Below are 17,300 nucleotides of genomic sequence, written 5' to 3' on the forward strand. Positions count from 1 at the left end.
AGAGGTAAGAACATTAACACAATCTCTCTTCTATGTGCACAAAGCACATTTCCCTGCTGTTTTAATAACTCATCTAAAACCTGCGATCTAATCGGCATGTACAGCAAGTAATTAAAGTTGAAATTAATTACTGTCTGTGCTGATATTCTAATCAAACAGCTTTGGAGTATTTCGCAGAAGAAAGTTGATATTTTGTCATCCGCGCTTTATCTCCGCCTGCCGCACGCGCGCGATTGTCTGTACTCATTCGTGTTGCCAGGAAGAGCTCGGGAAACGACAGATAAATGAGGAGAAAGAGAAGTTTAACGCTTTCTCTTTTTTTCTGGGTCTCGTTTTGACCTCTTGACAGTTCTCATCTCTCCACAAACTCCTCCAGCCTATCCCAACCCCGACATTTTTCTCATCGTGACAGGTTTTCGTGAGAGGTAGTGCGAAGGCCTTGTGACTGCTTTTGATGGAAATAAGACAATCGTTCATTAGTGAGTTAGATAAAGTCTCTCCTTACCTCCCGCACGGCTGACAGTTTTCTCTTCGCGTCTCCTCGGGGAGCTCATTTCACACCGAGAGCTCGAGGAAGTGACGCCGGCTTGCGCGGGTCCCATCTGAGTTTGTCTACGCAGACAGAGCCACTGGAAATGTCAGGAGGGGCAGTGAGGAGCCGTGTACAGTCCCTCACTTTAACAAGCTGAAGGCTTCTCCCCGCGGGGCCGCTCCGTTTCTCTCCGGTCGAGCTCATCAGAGGGCTCGCTGAAATCCCAGAGGTAACGTTACATCTCACGTTGCTCAGGAGACAGGACGGGGTTAACGCAAAAGTTTTAATTGTCGTTATTTACTCACCGTTGTGTCCATTTTACTGTTGAAAAAAGTTTCTGAGGCATCTTTATGCTGATGTCATCATACACTATGGCGATATTGACCAGGAGCTGTCATGCGCAGAAAATAATAACCAATAATTGTAAGTAATCAGTTGACTGCCTTTTATGAGGCTGAAGGGATTTTTATTTTAAGTTGAATTGTATTTGGTCCTTATGTGTTTTTTTAAGTATCACTTTTGTCTGATGTTTTTCCTTAAATTGTTTTACCTAAAAATGGTTAACATACAGTACAGATAAATGTTAATGTGAAGAGCTCAAACAATTTAATAATAATATTTTAATTCACATTAAATCACTGATTTTATGACAGATTATTAGATTTTTTTGAGACATTGTTAAAATTTATTCTGCAACTCGAGGATGAACTTGTGAGATTGCTTTCCAAAGAAACATTTCAGATCTTCTTTGTGATTTCTCTGTCATCTTTTCACTTTTGTGTAGTTTATTTATAGCTTGGACAGTGACGTGCTCGGGGGGTTCGCGGTGCACGTTACTGAAATGTGCCCTTTTCAATCAGGTTTACCACCGCAGAAATAACATGGGCTGGCTAAATGGCATTTGTAACATTTGCAAGTGAGACGTGTTGGAAAAATGCTTACACACAGCAAAATCGCTGGTGTCAAATGTTCAGGGACGGTGTTGAATTCCCAGTGTTGACATTATTTTAACACTATATAGTAATAAAACTACAATACCATTGTTTTCTGCAAGACAGTGTGTGTGTGAAACAAGAGCGTAATCTCAAATCAGGCCACGCCTCCACTGAATGACTGCCACCTGTCTGAAGGCTGCCATTTTATTTTGCACGAGGACAAGAAAACAGCAGGTAAATCAGATGTTATTGCATGATTTAGCTAAATATAATTATTGTTAAACTAAATGAATGTACGAAAAGTAGATTAAATGAACATAACTACTACTTTCAAATCCTAACAACGAGTGTTTTATTCCGAAGAAATGCTTGTTCAGGTGGAGTGCAGAGGAGACCCAGAATGGATCCAAATCTCGACGAAAAACGACTGTATAAATTCTGTGAATTCATTCTTCAAGGTAAGATTACACACTACTTTCGTTGTTTTATAACCGGTATAATTACTTGATTGTCAAATTGCATGAGCCTATGTCTATAAGCCTATTCATGTTTCATGTTAAAGTATGTTACCTGTATGTGTTATGTGGTAATGTTAAAATTAAACTTCTTATTTGCATCTCTTACTTTGTATTTAACTACCATTTAAGTTAATTCTTATGTTATCTTATCTGAATGGTTAAGCAATTATTCTTTTTAGTGTGTTTTAATAAAATTTGACAGTATCACTAGCATTTGAAAATGGTAAACAAAAATGTATTGTTTCAATTTGTTGACATGACATTGAAACTGGAAAACATTGGAAACTCACATGACTTGCTGCCAATCATCCCTAAGTCTGATTGCGGAATACTTGATAATAGCATCTTAAAGTTAGCAGGGATAGGAGTTTTTATTATTTTGAATATTGTTAAATGCTTATGCTATCTTATTGAGTCCACCTGTTTTTGATTTAAAGATGATGTCCTCCAAGCTGAGGCAGAGTTCTCTGGATCCTGATGGATGCCCTGAGTCATAATTTTCATCGGTAGAATCAAAGTTCAGACCTCACAGTAATTGTACACTCTTCAAATGCTTGCAAAAGACTGCTTTTAGAATAATCACCAGTAATGTGTCAAAAGATGTAAGCTTTATATTGAAAGCTGGAATAGCCTATTTATGTTTAGGTTTTTGTCATCGTTTACTCGCCCTCAGATTGTTTCAAACCTGTATACATGTCTTTGTTCTGCTAAACACAAGGGAAGATATTCGGTAGAATGTCAGTAACCAAACAGATCTCATCCCCCATTGACTCCCGTAGTATTTATTTTCCCTACTATGGCAGTAAATGGGGGATGAGATCTGTTTGGTTGCTGACATTCTTCCAAATATCCTTCTCTGTGTTTAGCAGAACAAATTAAATTATACAGGTTTGGAACAATCTGAGGGTGAGTTATAGGTGACAGAATACTCATGTTCATTTTATTTATGTAAATATACCGAGCAACTAGCACATCACTGTTATTTGATCACAGTTCAGTTCTATCTGTAATGTTTCCTTTTGTTATGCTGTGTTAGGAGGATCCCACCATGTCTGGATAAACTATGCTAGTATACAAGTATGCAGTACATCAATGCACTTTCTCAGTAAGAACTGTTAAAATATTGAGTATATAAAATATTTGAATACAATGTTTTTAATATTCTAAGTGTGTGTATATGTAACGTTAACATATTTTTTTCTCTAATAGATTGACAATCTTTGGTAATATATAAGGCTCTCTTTGGAGATGACATCTCATCTCAGACAGAATTATTGGGAAAATGGAAACGTTTTACAGGAACATCCAAAATAATTGCTGACCATCAAAACCTATGACATGTTGCACATGTTAACAACCTTTTATCTGGTCAGCAGCAGTCTGATTATGGTAAGTATTCATAGATTTTTCAATGGTTTGAAGTTAAACTGTATACCCATGGGTTGTGTTGTGTGTGTGTTTATTCTGCTAGGATGGGACAGTGATGTGGCGGCTCTCTTGCTCCTTCATCTCTTGCCTCAAACTGTAAACGGTGAAACTGCCCAGATTGTGCTATGAAGTTTATGAAGGTACTTGTTTTGAGATTTGTTTTAGTCCGCAGTTAGTTTGTATGTTCTTGCATTGTCTCTCTCGTCATTATGTACAGGTTGATAAATATTTTGACACATTGATTTTAACAGAAATAGAGTAATTTATTCTAATATTGTGTAAATTAACCTTAATATGCTCATTGAGCGAGTTGGATTGATCCAGACCTTCCTTCTCTACGTTGGGGAAATGTATTATCCAGAAGTTCTACATCATCCTGGACCAGAAAAGAGTCCCCTGCATGATGCAGGCCCCTGCTGCAGCCTTGGGCAAACTCTTTAAGGCACTCTTTGTCTTGCTGTGTCTTATGGTGAGGCCTTGTTCAACTGAGGTTCAACCTTATTTCAGATTATTTAGTGCAATGGAAGAACTTGTCATCCTCATGATCATGCAATGACCCTGTTCTTAATTCTTCTTGGCCTAAATGCTATTTAGGCCTTGTGTAATACTCACTGAACATCAGGCACGTGCAGAGGAGGGGCTTGAGCCCCGACCCTTTTTCTTCCTTGAGAGAAAGTGCCCTTTTTTTCTGGGATTTTTTAAAATAAATGAATATATGTGTGTTGTGCGCGCGTATGTGTTTATGTTCGCGCACATGTCAAACAAATAGAACATCAAAAGTTGAGAGTTCCGATGCCTTTCTTCCATCCGTGTCTCCACGCAGGCACGCAGCAGCGCATAGCGGGCACGCACAGCACACTGAGCACAGCTGTGTGCAGCACGTTTGGCACATCAGGCAGAGAGCCGCAGAAGTGAAGCCCTCCCTCCTTTCCAGTAGCGTTTGTCTTGCCGTGGAGGTGAGTGGTGATGAACAGACTAGCTACATGTGCCTCGAATTCACAGCTAATTATCCAAAAGACAAACCGCATATATTGTTTTGCTAACATCCATCACTTATGAGCTGAGTTAGCTAAAGTTTCGATAAGGCAGTATATTATTAACATACATGCTAACTAAATGAAGTAACGACAGCTGAATACAGTAAAATTAATAACGTCATCAGAATCGCCTCATTGATATGTAGGCATTAAGTAATTAAAATGTGCTAACTTGCAGGCAATGCAGATGAATAGGATAAAAAAAACTAAAGCATATCACCAGTTATTAGTTAATATGACTTACATCAAGAGTATTTTCCCTTGAAATGTTATATTTAAATATTCAGATATATATGCAGCTTGTTTAGGTTAAAGAAGAAATCTGCAGAAGCAAACAGACGAGGGTATAGAAGGCTTAAAACAAACACCTTAATGTGTATTTTGGAAATGTCCTTTCCATTAGAGCAAAAGAAGACATGAAAGCAAAATAGACCAACATCTCAAAATTGAACAGTACATTAAGTGTCCCGCCTTAAACAATAACTTGATAAGTTTGATGTCAGACTCCTCATCTAATAACTATCCATTTTATATGTTGTGTATGCTGATAGATCTAAACCGCCCTCCCTCAAAAGTGAAACAAAGTTCTTGTCACCATCAGTGTGTGTGTGCGTGGTACAGTAAGTGTAATTATAACAACAATAATAATATTATTAATAATAATAATTACTTAAGCTGCTGTATTTTTGTATTTTGTCAATCTTTTTTGCAGTGTGTTTTAATTAATTTTGTCATGAAAAACAACAAATTAGCACCAACTGCCTTTTTCAGTTTAGTGTGAAGGTCATTGTTGGTGTCCCAATAACACCAAAATAATTAAAACAGTTTATTGGCTTGTGCAAAATAAACAAATTATTAGTGAAAATGTGTCCTTTTCCTTTGTGTAGTCATTTATTCTATGTATATACTTGAAACTTTAGCATAGAAATCATACACATTGTGGCTTAGTTTCCTTTGTTGTTGCCTGTTCTTGTGATAAAATTAGTGAATTCTAAGGAAGACAATGGTCTCTATGTGAACTGATTATTTTGTAGACATTGTTGGAAAATGAAGCAACATGAAACAATTGGGTGAGTGTGAGAGATTTAAAAAAAAAGTTGTTTTTAATATATTTAACATTTTGTTTGGAAAAAATTCAAACAAATATGAGAAGTGCCCTTTTTTTCCACTTGAGCCCATGCCCCTCAAAATGTCTGTGCACGTCCCTGCTGAACATTGTATTCTTTATTGTATTAACAGGGTATAGATTATTGTTTGAGTTTTTATTTTTAAAAAATTCAGTTTGGACCTGTTAATGAAATCTCAGATTGCAGTCTGGAAGGTAATTAAGTTTTAACTAAAACTTGGGAGTGTGTCATCTATTTCTACTATATCTTGGGTTGAAAACTATGGAACTGAATTCCTGAATACTGTTTGCTTTGCTGTTGAAAATGATGATTGGTATTCTTGTAAAGAATAAGCAAGCATTTTTAGTCAGTTTCGTAACTGCAGTGTATTTAAATGAGTATGTATTAAGGTGGTTACTATTTTTACCTTTTTTTTTTTTGAGGGTATGATTATAGACCTGATGGACCGTGTTTATATTATTGTGATGAGCGATTGAGATATTGTAGTTTTTTTGATATGCAGTAAATTATGTATTTGATTGTGAATGTTAAATCTGGTGTACTTCAATAAAAAGAGGTTCCCTTTCTGTCGGTCTCTCGACGTTGTGTCGAGCCGACAGATGGGGTTCGTCCTTGAGAACCTATCGCTTCCGACTTCTTTAGAAAAGGCCAATGAAATTGGCGAATGACATTTGCATGCCGGACTCCGCCCCCGGATATCCGAGTATAAAAGGGAGACCGCGTGCTGCATTCATTCACCTTTTTTTCTTCAGAGCCTTCACACTGATCGTTTTTCTTCGGACTTCAAACTCTACGCCGAATTACTGCTGGAATCTTACGACGTGGTGCAGCGGACGGCCCCTTCCTGCAGTGACTTCCCCTGGGCATCTCGGCAGTTCCAGAAGTGTTTGAGTTTTTTTCTCTAAAATGGAGCAAATTTCTCCAGCGTGGCATGTCCCGCTGTTCTCGTGGGTGCAACACACTCATCGAGGAGGGGGACGGACACGATGTCTGCTTCCAGTACGCTGGGGCAGCCCTTGTGGATACGTCCTGCCTGCATTGCGGGCGGTTGACGATTCAGACGTTGCGTCACGGGTGGCTGTGTTCCCACGGGACTCAGCCACCACCTCGTCTGCTTCCCGTTCCGTGACAGCAGTGGCTACGGCGAGCAGCAAGGGTGATATGAGGATTACTGTGGGCGCTAATCCGTCAGCCACTGGCTCGCGGACCGTTCGCACCTCATCTTGCTCGTCTGACCGTTCCCCATGAGACGGTCCCACCGTCTTGTTCCTCAACCACGTATTTGGAAATGGTGCGTGATGATGAGATGTCCCTTGCAGCATCAGAGGGTGACTCTGACTCCGACGATTCCTTGGAGCTCCCTCCCTCGGGGGGTCGAGCCCAGGAAAAAGTGGACGTCGAAATGTCAGCCATGCCTTCCCGGGCCACCGGCATTGGGTTGCAGTGCACCGCACTGCCTTTCCCAACACTTGTGGCTGGATACATGGTACCTCGCGCTCGCCCCCAGTGCCGTGTTTTCCCGGAAGTACATGAGGAACTTAGTAAGACCGGGAATGCCCCCTTTCGACGCGTCCACGTCAAACTAGTTCCATCGCCCTTTCTTCCCTCGATGGTGGGGCAGCTAGATGATATGTCGATGTCCCCCAGGGGCTCGACCTAGACTCCCATCCAAAGCATGTAGGTTTTATCGGCATCTTAGGTGTCGAGAGCTTACTCTGCTGCGGGCCAAGCTGCCTCCTCTCTCCACGCTATAGCCATCCTGCAGGTCCATCAGGCCAAGGTGTTGAGAGAGCTCCATGAGTGTAAGACCGACCCAGCGCTTATGCAGGAACTCCGCGCCGTCACCGAACTCGCGGGCCCTGGGTCGGGCGATGTCCACACTTGTGGTCCAGGAGAGACACCTCTGGCTGAACCTTGCACAGATGAGTAATGCCGAGAAAGTCCGTTTTCTCGACGCACCCATCTCGCAAGGGGGGGGCTGTTTGGTGATACTGTCGAGCCGCAGTTCTCGACAGTAAAGAAGCAGACAGAGGATATCAAGCATATCCTCCCCGCCGCGATTCGGCCGCCCTCTAGCCGTCGAGATCCCGTGCACCATCTGCTTCCCAGCAGCCCTGGTCCTCTTCGATGCCCTCCGGTTCCGGCGGCCCCCTGGAAGAAGACATTGAAGAGGAGACCACCACCCCGTCAGCAGCCGCGGCAGAAGCCGAAGCAGCCCTCATGGGAAGACCCCAGGGAGATCGAGAATACCTTCAGGCCCGACCCCAGCCATTCTATCACTGGTTGGTCGATCCGGGATGGTTCCTGCCCCGTCCCAACAGCCCACTTCTAAGAGTTTTCTCTCTCTCTGGGTGTTTATCACAGCCGCTCTCACCCTGTACACGACGGTGTTCGGCAACTCGATGTTGCATCACGGCGAGACCCAATGTCGAGGATAATCAGCAGCCTAAGCACTCTCAATCGACGGTGCGTTGTGCTACATTATCATCTGGGTATTATCACAGCCGCTCTCACCCTCTACACGACGGTGTTTGGCAACTCAACGTTGTGGCGAGACCTAATGTCGAGGATAATCATCAGCCTAAGCACTCTCAATCGATGGTGCGCTGTGCTACATCATCGCCAAGCAGGTAAAACAGCAGAGCCGATCTCCTCTCCGGGGGCTCCGGGAGGTCGATGAAGCAGAATGTACCCCTAGCCTCCCTGTCTCAGTCCTTGGGAGCCTGACAAGAGCTTCCCAAACCGTCACGGTGACTACGGTATATGATCCGTCTCGGCTACGCAATCCAACTCCCCAGATGCCCGCTCAAGTTTCGGGGCATCCTCTCAAACCTCAGTCAGAGGCAAGGATGCTCCCGTGCTTCGGGCAGAGGTCTCCACCCCTCTGGAGAGGAAGCGATCGTGCTCGTCCCTCTAGCAGAGATGTTCAACGGGTTTTACAGCCCGTACTTCATCGTCCCCAAAAAGGGGGGGTTGCTAGATCTGCGTACCCTGAACAGGCACTTACACAAGCTTCCGTTCAGGATGCTCACGCAGAAGCGCATCCTGATGTCTATCAGATGTCAAGATTGGTTCATGGCAATCGACCTGAAGGACGCTTACTTTCATGTCTCAATTCTCCCTCGTCATCGCCCATTACTACGGTTCGCTTTCGAGGGTCGGGCATATCAGTACAGAGTCCTCCCTTTCGGTCTGTCCCTGTCCCCACGAGTCTTCACGAAGATCGTGGAAACCGCCCTCGCTCCCCTCATGGAGAGAGGTGTGCGGGTACTAACACTATCTCGACGACTGGCTTATCTTGGCACACTCGCGAGATCTGTTATGTACACACAGGGACCTAGTGCTTCGGCACCTAGATCGATTGGGACTACAGGTCAACCGAGAAGAGAGCAAGCTCTCCCTTGTGCAGAGCATCCTCTTTCTTGGTATGGAACTCAACTCTGTCTCCATGACAGCGCAACTGACTACAGAGTGCGCTCAGTCAGTGTTGATCGGCCTGGTACATTTCAAGCAGTCAACGGTCCCCCTGAGACAATTTCAGAGGCTCCTGGGATGGCATCCTCGGCGGGGGTGATACCCCTCGGGTTGAAGCACATGAGACCGCTCCAACACTGGCTACAGAGTCGAGTTCCCTGGAGAGTGTGGCACACTGGCAGCAGGCAGATGGTGATTACGCCTCTCTGCCGACGCACCCTAACCCCCTTGGTCTTGACCTTTCTACGGACAGGGGTCCCTCTCGGGCAGGTCACAAGGCGTGTCGTAGTGATGACAGGCGCCTCCCTGCAGGGTCGGGGTGCCGTGGCGATGGATGGGCCCCTGCCTGCGTGGGCATATCAACTGCCTGGAGTTGTTGGATGTGCTACCTGCACTGAAGGGGCTACAACCTCTCGTGCAGGACAAGCACGTGCTGGTCCGGTTGGACAGCACAACTGCCATAGCGTATATCAACCGCCAGGGTGGCGTTCGCTCACCGCAGCTAACACGACTCGCCCGACGCCTCCTCCTGTGGAGTCCGCAGGTGATCAGATCCCTGTGAGCCACACATATCCCAGGCGACCTGAACCAGACAGCTGATGCGCTCTCTCGTCAGTTGATGCCTCGCGGAGAGTGGCGACTCCACTCCCGCGCAGTCCAGCTCATTGGGTACAGTTTGGGCGGGCTCAGGTAGACCTGTTCGCCTCCCTGGACACCACCCATTGCCCGCTAGGGTACTCCCCGTCCGAGGCCCCCCTCGGCACGGATGCTCTAGCGCACAGCTGGCCGTGGGACAAGCGGAAGTACGCCTTCCCCCCAGTGAGCCTCATTGCACAGACCCTGTGCAAGGTCAGGGAAGAGGAGCATCAAGTGTTACTAGTTGCGCCATACTGGCCCAACCAGACTTGGTTCTCGGAGCTACACTGCGTTCCAAATTATTATGCAAATGATATCTTTCTCTGGTTTTCCTAATTTGTCGATGCAAATGACAGTCAGTATAATTTTCAAGTAATCAACAGTTAGGGTACATTTGGAATTTTATTGAACAAACCTCCCACTGACAACAGTATTTATTTAAAAAATGAAAAACTCAAAATGCACTGTTCCAAATTATTATGCACAACAGAGTTTGAAAACATTTCATAGGTTGTAAAAAACTGAAAATGGTCATTTGTTGAATTTGCAGCATTAGGAGGTCATATTTACTGAAATCAAAAGCTATTTCAATCAAAAACATCCTAACAGGGCAAGTTACATGTTAACATAGGACCCCTTCTTTGATATCACCTTCACAATTCTTGCATCCATTGAACTTGTGAGTTTTTGGATAGTTTCTGATTGAATTTCTTTGCAGGATGTCAGAATAGCCTCCCAGAGCTGCTGTTTTGATGCTAACTGCCTCCCACCATCATAGATCTTTCGCTTGAGGATGCTCCAAAGGTTCTCAATAGGGTTGAGGTCAGGGGAGGATGGTGGCCACACCATGAGTTTCTCTCCTTTTATGCCCATAGCAGCCAATGACACAGAGGTATTCTTTGCAGCATGAGATGGTGCATTGTCATGCATGAAGATGATTTTGCTACGGAAGGCATGGTTCTTCTTTTTGTACCATGGAAGAAAGTGCTCAGTCAGAAACTCTAACACTGCGTTCCAAATTATTATGCAAATTGGATTTAAGTGTCGTAAACATTTAATTTTATATTGTTCAATTAAACTTATGGATGGTATTGTGTCTCAGTGCTCTTTGGATCACTGAAATCAATCTCAGACACCTGTGATAAGTAGTTTGCCAGGTGAGCCCAATTAAAGGAAAACTACTTAAGAAGGACGTTCCACATTATTAAGCAGGCCACAGGTTTCAAGCAATATGGGAAAGAAAAAGGATCTGTCTGCTGCCGAAAAGCGTCAAATAGTGCAATGTCTTGGACAAGGTATGAAAACATTAGATATTTCACGAAAACTTAAGCGAGATCATCGTACTGTGAAGAGATTTGTGGCTGATTCAGAGCACAGAAGGGTTCGTGCAGATAAAGGCAGAATGAGGAAGGTTTCTTCCAGACAAATTCATCGGATTAAGAGAGCAGCTGCAAAAATGCCATTGCAAAGCAGCAAACAGGTATTTGAAGCTGCTGGTGCCTCGGGAGTCCCGAAAACCTCAAGGTGTAGGATCCTCCAGATGCTTGCAGTTGTGCATAAACCTACTATTCGGCCACCCCTAACCAATGCTCACAAGCAGAAACGGTTGCAGTGGGCCCACACATACATGAAGACTAATTTTCAAACAGTCTTGTTTACTGATGAGTGCCGTGCAACCCTGGATGGTCCAGATGGATGGAGTAGTGGATGGTTGGTGGATGGCCACCATGTCCCAACAAGGCTGCGACGTCAGCAAGGAGGTGGCGGAGTCATGTTTTGGGCTGGAATCATGGGGAGACAGCTGGTGGGCCCCTTTAGGGTCCCTGAAGGTGTGAAAATGAACTCTGCAAGGTATGTACACTGCGTTCCAAATTATTATGCAAATTGGATTTAAGTGTCGTAAACATTTAATTTTATATTGTTCAATTAAACTTATGGATGGTATTGTGTCTCAGTGCTCTTTGGATCACTGAAATCAATCTCAGACACCTGTGATAAGTAGTTTGCCAGGTGAGCCCAATTAAAGGAAAACTACTTAAGAAGGACGTTCCACATTATTAAGCAGGCCACAGGTTTCAAGCAATATGGGAAAGAAAAAGGATCTGTCTGCTGCCGAAAAGCGTCAAATAGTGCAATGTCTTGGACAAGGTATGAAAACATTAGATATTTCACGAAAACTTAAGCGAGATCATCGTACTGTGAAGAGATTTGTGGCTGATTCAGAGCACAGAAGGGTTCGTGCAGATAAAGGCAGAATGAGGAAGGTTTCTTCCAGACAAATTCATCGGATTAAGAGAGCAGCTGCAAAAATGCCATTGCAAAGCAGCAAACAGGTATTTGAAGCTGCTGGTGCCTCGGGAGTCCCGAAAACCTCAAGGTGTAGGATCCTCCAGATGCTTGCAGTTGTGCATAAACCTACTATTCGGCCACCCCTAACCAATGCTCACAAGCAGAAACGGTTGCAGTGGGCCCACACATACATGAAGACTAATTTTCAAACAGTCTTGTTTACTGATGAGTGCCGTGCAACCCTGGATGGTCCAGATGGATGGAGTAGTGGATGGTTGGTGGATGGCCACCATGTCCCAACAAGGCTGCGACGTCAGCAAGGAGGTGGCGGAGTCATGTTTTGGGCTGGAATCATGGGGAGACAGCTGGTGGGCCCCTTTAGGGTCCCTGAAGGTGTGAAAATGAACTCTGCAAGGTATGTAGAGTTTCTGACTGAGCACTTTCTTCCATGGTACAAAAAGAAGAACCATGCCTTCCGTAGCAAAATCATCTTCATGCATGACAATGCACCATCTCATGCTGCAAAGAATACCTCTGTGTCATTGGCTGCTATGGGCATAAAAGGAGAGAAACTCATGGTGTGGCCACCATCCTCCCCTGACCTCAACCCTATTGAGAACCTTTGGAGCATCCTCAAGCGAAAGATCTATGATGGTGGGAGGCAGTTAGCATCAAAACAGCAGCTCTGGGAGGCTATTCTGACATCCTGCAAAGAAATTCAATCAGAAACTATCCAAAAACTCACAAGTTCAATGGATGCAAGAATTGTGAAGGTGATATCAAAGAAGGGGTCCTATGTTAACATGTAACTTGCCCTGTTAGGATGTTTTTGATTGAAATAGCTTTTGATTTCAGTAAATATGACCTCCTAATGCTGCAAATTCAACAAATGACCATTTTCAGTTTTTTACAACCTATGAAATGTTTTCAAACTCTGTTGTGCATAATAATTTGGAACAGTGCATTTTGAGTTTTTCATTTTTTAAATAAATACTGTTGTCAGTGGGAGGTTTGTTCAATAAAATTCCAAATGTACCCTAACTGTTGATTACTTGAAAATTATACTGACTGTCATTTGCATCGACAAATTAGGAAAACCAGAGAAAGATATCATTTGCATAATAATTTGGAACCCAGTGTATGTAGCCACCATTGCCGCTCATCACAACCCAGTTGCTGGTAAGTCTCTAGGACAGCACAACCTGCTCATTTGGTTCCTAAGGGGCGCAGGAAGGCTACCGCCTCACCCGCGCTCCGTACCCTCTTGCGACCTTGATGCGGTCCTGGAACCCCTCGGAGATGCCGCTCTTTCTCACCTCACAATGAAGACGGCTCTCCGGATGGCGCTCAAGAGGGTCGCGGACCTACAAGCATTCTCCATGTCCACAGATTGCCTAGAACTCGGGCCCGGTGATTCTCACGCTATCCTGAGACCCCGGCCCGGCTACGTGCCCAAAGTTCCCACCACTCCCCCTAGACACCAGGTGGTGAACTTACAGGCGCTCCCCACCGGGGAGGAAGACCCAACCCCATCTGTGTTTTCCAGTATGCGCATTGCGCCTCTACTTGGACCGCACGCAGAGCCGCAGGAGCTCTGAGCAGCTCTTTGTCTGTTTTGGAGATCAGCAGAAGGGGAGGGCTGTCTCAAACAGAGATTGGTGCATTGGGTCATGGACGCCGTCACTACGGCATACCTGTCCTAAGATCGCCCGTGCCCGCTGGCAGTGAGAGCTCACTCCACACGGAGTACAGCCTCCTCGTGGGCACTGGCTCGAGGCGCCTCTCTGGCAGACATCTGCAGAGCTGCGGGTTGGGCTACACCCAACACCTTCATGAGGTCCTACAGCCTCCGCGTAAAACCAGTATCAGCTCGAGTCTTGCAGGGCATCAGGTAAGACCGGCGGCCGGTAGGGTGTACGCCTATGACAGTACCTTCCCCCCTTTTTTCTAGGTGAATCAGCGTACTAATTTAGCCTCCCTTCTTTCCCCACTGGGTGAAGAACAGGCACTCCATCCATCACTTAGCAAGCACCTCCTGCGGGCAGGCTGGGCAAAGCAGCCCTGCCCCTTAGGCCGGGTACCAACTGAGTTATCCACAACATAGCTTTAACCGGACCTAGTGCTACCGGACATTGTAACCCCCATCGGGCGGTTCCATCTGATGTATCCTCATGATTGGTTCCCACCTTGGCAACCCATGACCTTCTCTAGGTGGACCTCCACCTTGCGGTTAACTCCTTCAGTCCGCACATTTCTCTCATGACTTCTCCCCTATACGGCAAGACCATGTTGTTATCTCCACTACACTCCTCCCTACGGTAGGAAGTGGTCTCTGTAGCGCATCCCCCATTTGAGGAAGTAGCGCTTACCCAGTGGCCTTACGGTACCGGGTGGCTTCTCGCTGTTAGAGAAACAAGGCCGCCGCCTGTGGGGGCCGAAGGCAAGGGCCTTCCCACCTTTCAAGGAAAGCTCTGGGACCCCCTACAATTTCGTGGTAGCACTCACGGCTGACACGCCCAGGCCAGTCACCATCGCTTCGCTAGAGATTGTGACAGGGCACAGTGTTGTGGCGTTTTCCATAGGAACGGAGGGAACGAGACGTTGTGTCCTTTATGCCACAACACGTGCTGCTGGTGTTGATGTAAAAAGAGGAGTGTTCATTTTTAACACTGTATTTGTATGCTAACACCAGTGTAGTGCAAAAATAACTGAATAGTGTTGAGGTGGTTTTATATTTAACAACACTTGGTGTAAAAGTTACATTAATTGGGTGTAGAAAAGTTAACACTATCAAAAGTGTAACATTTACACCCCATAGTGTGGACACATATAGACACTTTTCCGGTGTTAAATGCGACACTGTGGGATTTAATTTTATACCGGAAATTTTGCTGTGCAGAAAGTGTTCTCGGAGCGCATATTCATTTTAATAATGATGAAGAGAGGCCACTTTTATAATTAGTCAAAACCCAAGTGGAATGTAAACCTTGTTTGTGGCAGTCAGAAGTTGAGTCTCACTCTGCAAAGTGGGAAAGTTTCTAAAGAACAGTTTCTTTCCTTCCTTTCTTCCAGTGCCCGCGAGGCGACTTTAATGATCGGCAGTGTGAGAGACAGACAGTCACAGAACATCCAGAATCAGGCCTACATCACAGTGAGATGAACACAGGCTAATCACAGACAACTCCTGCTACCTCTCTCTCTCTCTCTCTCTCTCTCTCTCTCTCTCTCTCTCTCTCTCTCTGTCTCTCTCTCTTTGTCTCTCTCAGCCATCAGATAAAAAACACTTTCTCTGCATGTCAGAACACAGATCAGATGCCTCAGTTTTGCACTGCAACTGCTTCCTGTATTAAAACGGGTCTGACAGAACTTTCTAAGGCTTTCTGCATTTGCCAGAGGGAAAATAACAGGCTGTTAGTGTTTACTCACTCTTTGACCTGTTGGGTGAAGTAAATCAATAGTATCTACACAGAACAAAAAGAAAGATTTTAAGTCAACGTGATTGTTCAAACCATTTTATGTAAAGGGGCTTTCAGACTGCAGGAAAGATTTTGTACTTCCGGAACGACTTGCCGGAAGTACCTGCTTTTTGTTGTGTTCGCACCGCAGGAACCGGACGGAATTTTAGTCCGTGAGAACCTTTTTGGAGGAACACTAAGCTCCTTCATCAAAGCAGTGTCTAAACCAGGAGGAAAGGAATGACCCGTGACGTAAGCAAACGCTGATTGACCGAACTTCTGTTGTTTGGTTGTTCATCATTGTTCAACGGACGCGCTTAAATGACGTTGCTGTCGACTGGCTTATGTCACTAAATAGTTCCTTTTGTCGGTGCAAATGCGATCAGGGAAATGGCCTGAGGGAAAACTTAGTTCACGAACGACAGCCCTCTTTACTCGTTCCGGAACTTTGTCCCTGAACGTATCCGGTCGGAAGGCGCCTTATGTCATGTGCCGTTTCTGAGTGAGACAGAATATTCCCCATGTGATGCTGTCGATCAACAATTGATTTCATTTTGAAAATTAGGATTGTTGAAACATGCCAGCCAAACAAAATAGCTGATTGATAAATAATTGAATCACTGAATGATTTCATTATTGACACCCAACGAGGGTGGGAATATCTTTGCACAAACTTTTTTTTGGATGATGACAGCCCCTGGCACAGTATGCTATTTGTTGTATGGAAAAGCATTTCGCTAAACATCTGTTTATATGCTCCATAAATGCAAAAATAAGCATTAGCCACAACATAAGCCTGAAAACTTTTTTGTTTACTAAAAATTAAATGTATGAAATTAGATTTTTATTTGTGTTTGTTTTCTAATAATTAGTTGAAATTTGTTGCCTCCTTGCCCCCAACCAAGTCTCAGCGTCGGGTGGCAGCCTCCCGTTCTTGTAACGCTACATGAGGCGACTGGAGATCTCCGCCTGTCGCTGAGCCGACAGATGGAGCGACCGTGCCGTGTTCTGGAGAGCCGATGGTAATTAGCAGCCAGTAGCAGAGCCGGTGGCATTTGAGTGGCATGCGGGGGGTGTTTGCCCTTTGGCCGCTCAGCATGCGGTTGTTCTGCACGGTGAGCTTGTGTTGAGACAGGACTTGCTGCACATTTCTTTGTCTTCTTGATACATCATTGTGACGTGCGTTATCAATATTCTAATTGATAATAGACGTTCCTGTTCCTGTAGCTCAATTGGTAGAGCATTTTGATCGCAGCGCAAAGGTCCTGGGTTCGATCTCAAAGATGACACTATGTATACATTGTAATGTATTTGCTTTGGATAAAAGCATCTAAATTTAAAGTCCCCATGAACCGAAAGTTGCGATCGTTTTTACTTCTGTATTTTGACGCTTTTCCGAGTGAAATGGAATTTTGAATGAGAAAAATAGTGGGCGTAGCTTCTGCCATTTGATTGGATGTTTATAAAGAGCTGTTGCATTTTTAAATGGAACTGGCTACAGACTGACAGTTGAAGAGGAGGAGTTAACAGATGCTCTGCATCCGTTGACTAACTGGATAGTCATTACAGGACGGAAGTGCATTTTCAGATTTTAATTGAAGATTATGAGGGCACATGGTTTTTAAAAAGAGAGTGACCTACAGTATATTGATAAACTATTTACAACAAACGCTGCAATATTTCATGAAAAAAATAGAGATTGTAATTTTGTATTTCACTGGGACTTTAAGTTGGGGCTTTTATTGAGATATTTACAACAGGACTGCAGCAAACTTCGGTTTTCATTGATCACTTATTTTTACTATGGCTGTCAAACGATTAATCGCATCCAGAATGAAAGTTTGTGTTAGGGTTACATAATATATGTCT

The 17,300-nt window shown here is 44.5% G+C and overlaps 1 long non-coding RNA gene across 7 annotated transcripts in view; it reads left to right on the top strand.

Annotated features, from left to right (window-relative positions):
- Window positions 1-1,352: 1,352 nt before the first annotated feature.
- The window catches only part of LOC130557796 (uncharacterized), a 39,689-nt gene continuing 23,741 nt past the window's right edge, over window positions 1,353-17,300 (top strand). For 4 of the 7 annotated variants that reach the window (XR_008963351.1, XR_008963349.1, XR_008963355.1 and 1 more), the window contains exons 1-8: window positions 1,353-1,701; window positions 1,831-1,925; window positions 2,423-2,491; window positions 3,022-3,090; window positions 3,195-3,374; window positions 3,457-3,553; window positions 3,775-3,882; window positions 4,237-4,369. This is a non-coding gene — a long non-coding RNA (uncharacterized LOC130557796). Of the gene's footprint in view, window positions 1,702-1,830; window positions 1,926-2,249; window positions 2,337-2,422; window positions 2,517-3,021; window positions 3,091-3,194; window positions 3,375-3,456; window positions 3,554-3,774; window positions 3,883-4,236; window positions 4,370-17,300 lie in introns of those variants that run through there. The other 3 variants (XR_008963350.1, XR_008963354.1, XR_008963352.1) reach the window with 3 other exon arrangements.

The sequence above is a fragment of the Triplophysa rosa genome, linkage group LG8 (assembly GCF_024868665.1).
Source record: "Triplophysa rosa linkage group LG8, Trosa_1v2, whole genome shotgun sequence".
Taxonomy (NCBI): Eukaryota; Metazoa; Chordata; class Actinopteri; order Cypriniformes; family Nemacheilidae; genus Triplophysa; species Triplophysa rosa.